This window comes from Bufo gargarizans, chromosome 8, assembly GCF_014858855.1.
Source record: "Bufo gargarizans isolate SCDJY-AF-19 chromosome 8, ASM1485885v1, whole genome shotgun sequence".
In the NCBI taxonomy this organism is placed as follows: Eukaryota; Metazoa; Chordata; class Amphibia; order Anura; family Bufonidae; genus Bufo; species Bufo gargarizans.
In genome coordinates this window covers 169,413,115-169,417,315 of record NC_058087.1, presented here as the reverse complement: position 1 = coordinate 169,417,315, position 4,201 = coordinate 169,413,115, and positions in this window count along the sequence as shown.

The window sequence follows — 4,201 nt, the reverse complement described above, 5'->3', positions numbered from 1 at the left end:
CTTCTGTACAACTTCTGTGTCACAAAATAATATTTTGTGCGACAAAATTAGTGTTGTGTCACAAAATGAATTTCTTATGTCAGGACACTCCTGATCCAGAGACAACATCAATGGCCTCTTACCTGGACTAAGGAGAAAAAGGACTGCGCTGTTGCTCGGTGGCCCAAAGTCCTGTTCTCAGATGAAAGTCAATTTTGCATTTCATTAGGAAATCAAGGTCCAAGAAAAATGAATTTTGTGTCACAGAACACATTGAAGACAATCAGCACCTCGTACAAACCGTCACTGGCTGTGGAAACTTCACACTGGACCTCCAGCACCTTGGATTGTGGCCTCTCCATTCTTCCTCCAGACTCTGGGATCTTGGTTTCCAAATGAAATGCAAACTTTACTTTCATCTGAGAACAGGACTTTGGACCACTGAGCAACAGCACAGTCCTTTTTCTCCTTAGCTCAGGTAAGACGCTTCTGACTTGGGGTCATGAATGGTGGACACAAGGAATGTGACAGTTGTAGGCCATGTCCAGGATACATATGTAAGTGGTGGCTCTAGAAGCACTGACTCTGCTCCTTATGAATCTCCCTGAAAATTGTTGATTGGCCTAAACTGCAGTTTTACATCAAGACACGGAGGCTCCAATCGCTATCCCTTTCTTTACTGTCCACCAATAGCAGCAAAGAATACATTTTACAAAATTAAGAAAGACGTGTAACCATGGTAACAAGTTCCCACCCCTGACAGCCCCCTAGAATAGGCAGCTCCTCCTCTGGACCTTCCTCTTTCTTTGCTGCTGCCACCAGATAAGTACACCTCTGTTTGATACCTCTTGAGGTGTCTATTGTTTCTATTGTCTTGTCTTTGGCTGTATTCCCAGTATTGGGGAGGCTTGTTGTCGCCTCCCTTCCTGATTTGGCCACTTGCTGCCCATTTTTAGGCGCTTTCTACTCCTCCCTTTGTCTCCCTACCCTCCGCTGCCCCTTACGCCGGCTCTGCCCGCCCCTCTTATCTCTAGTTTTGTTCCAGTCGCCTCTTCCTCCTTCCTCGCTCTGCGCTTAGCCTCTCTTGCGCTCTCCTTGGTTCCTCGACGGCCGCGAGATCTCGGCGGCCATTTTGCACCTTCTTCTCCTTTGCCTGCGGCCCCGAAATCTCGTGAGATTCCGGCGGCCATCTTGCGCACCGTCTCCTTCGTCTACGGTCCCGAGATCTTGCGAGATTACGGCAGCCTTTCCCACACCGCCTTCTCGCGAGATCTCGGCGGCCATAGTTCTTCCAGCCTGCGGCTTTTCAGGTGCGAGCTCCCGGTCTCCCGCTGCTGCTGCGCCGTTTGTGGGGTGATTAACCCTTTCTTATTAGGAACCCTTCCTTGTACCCTGTCTTCTATTATTATTATTCCCCTTGGGGCCATCTATTATTCGGTCATGCCTCATTCTGATTCCCCCCCCCCCCCCAATACAAATAGCCCCCCTCATCCCCTGAGGGAACTCTGCAATCTGGGGAGATGCCCATGCACTGGCGCTACAGTGCTCTGTGTCTAGTGCCATCATGGCAGCCATGGGCTCCATGTCCCCTATCTTGTCCCAAAGCATTTCCCAGGCCTTGTCTGCTCACCCTCCTGGAGGGATCCTACATTCAGACCCCTCTAATGCTCCACAGCCTACTAATTTGAACCCTCCTGTATCACAGGAGACAATGACTGGTGTGCATATGGCCACCCTTGAGAACGTGCTGAGATCACGTAAAAGAGCCTTACCGTGCCAGGCAGAATGGGCACGGCTATAGAGGTGCGCTAGAGGGCAATGGGATAGTGAGTCTGACTCAGAAAGGGGTTCAGACGAGGAGGCTTTCGCGGACGCTAATCATGATTCGGAAGTGGAGACCCCTGATCCACGGTCGGCCCATAACTGCCCCACTCCTTCCACTTCCCTGGTCAAGGATTCTGCTTCCTCCTCCGCCAATAATTTATCCACCTCCCTGGTAGACCCAGCGGGTGAACCCATGTTTGATCCGGATGCCCTTCATCATCCTAGATCGGCGGTGTGGCTTCCGGCCGATCACGTGGGCAGATACCTAGAACACTGGGTTCTTCGTCCCCTCAGTAAGGAGGCACGCAGTAAACTCAGATCTGAGTGTCCCAGGCCTTTAGTCCCCAATTAAGTGTGCGACACTCCTGTTGTGGACCCCAAGGTCACTCAATTTCTCTCGAAGTCCGGCTGGAACCCCCATAAAGGGTTGAATTCCGCGCTACGTAGTTGCCAGGGCAAACTGCTTGATATCTTTGGCCCCTTGGCCAAATTGTTTGAGCTGGCTGAGGTTGCCAGAGCGGAGAACTCTCCGGTAGATCCGTAAGAATTAAGGGGCTGGGTCTAAAGAGCTATTTGCATCGCTAGCTATCGAACGGCGCAAAGCCATCTTGTTTAAGATAGACCCGAAACTGGCCAACCTTGCCCTAACTGAGACAGGCAAGGACGCCCAGTGCCTCTTATTTGGGGACTCATTTATTAAAGACTTTGTGAGTCGCTTTGTGGGGGCGTTTACGGCCCTAGATAAGGCCCAGTCCTCTATGAGGAGAGTTTTTCAAGGACGGGTCTCCACCAGGGCCGGCAGTAGCAGGGGCCGCCTGTCCGGCCGATCCAGTTTCCACGCCCGTAGCACGAACCGAGGCTCCTACAGCCAGATTTTGACGGAACCTGCAAAGAAGGCCTTTGACGGATCCTCCAGTACAGGGGAGACTAACATGGATTCTGTGCGTGTGATCAGCCCCATCAGTCCCAGCATGCTTTCTCTCTTTAGCGTAAAACCCGCGGAGTGCTTCTCTAGTGACACCCCTTACACTGCAGTAATGGCGATCATCACTAGACATGAAGATGTCATGGGTTTCCATCAGAAAAGACAATTTTTTCCCTCACTGTCTGTCACCGTAAACCAGGAATGGTCAACCTGAGACTCTCAAACTGTTACAAAACTACAACTCCCAGCATGCCCACACTGCCTACAGCTATCAGGCTACAGAAGGGCATGATGGGAGTTGTAGTTTTACAGCAGTTGGAGAGTCGCAGGTTGGCCATCCCTGCCATAAACCATCAGTATGAAACACCAGGGCAAACTGGGCTCCTGCATAGGGCCAGCTGTCAAACAGGTGGGGGGATGGGTTTTCCACACGAGCTCATTCATTACATTGGTCACAAAACAGGCCGACGCTAAATTTTATATTAAAAATTACAGAATCAGGGATTGTCAACCTGTGGCCTCCAGCTGTTGTAAAACTACAACTCCCACCATGCCCTGCTGTAGGCTGATAGCTGTAGGCTTTCCATGCATGCTGGGAGTTGTAGTGTAGCAACAGCTGGAGACCTGCAGGTTGGGCATCCCTTCTATAGATGTCGTAAGGTCCAAGTTTGCTCATTTAATGAAACTATATATATAAGTTGAGGTGTAAAGCACAGGTAGGAACCAGTTTAGTAGGTTTATTAATCTCTGAACTGCCCACTTCTCCCTCCTTCCCACAATGCACCCTGTTTCACACAGGTGGGGCCCAATGGGTGTAGCAAGATGGCCGCTGCCTACCTACTCAATGAGGAATTGAAGTGGGAGGAGCCTAAATAATATAGATAAGAGCTATGACCCAGATCAGACCACTCCCCCTGGTCTGCCGGCGACTGTGGACCCTCTAGAGGCAGATCGTGGTATTGCAGCTTCGTAGAGGGACTGTCACACGTAGAATTTATGTAGCCCGGGGCATTTAATAGTTAAAAAGGGGGCGGGCTGCTGTGTGAACGAATCTACGTTGTGGGCGTGGTTTGCAATGGAGGGAGGCTTGAACTACTGCGGTCATCATTCTGAAGGCTAGGCAGAGTGGGCGGATCCTCCGACCAGGGAACTGTGAAGTGTATGAATATTGCATCTGAGAGGCGGGAGAAAGCACAATGAATGGCGGCGAATCAGGGCGTGTTCTGCGTTTGAGGGGCGGAGTCACAGCGGGGAGTTCGAGCGGTTCTGAATTGCCGTAATGGACAAGTTCAGTTGTTTGGGGCGCGGTCACAGCTTGAGTGATGGGTAGTGTGGCTGAATTCTATCAGTGAGGGGCGTGGTTAGGGTAATGAGAGGCAGGGCTCCAGCACGTGAGGGGCGGAACGAACGCGGTGAGTGGGGCGGGTTTTCTTCTGAGGGGCGGAGTCAGCTCCGTGAGTGGCGGTTTAGCGG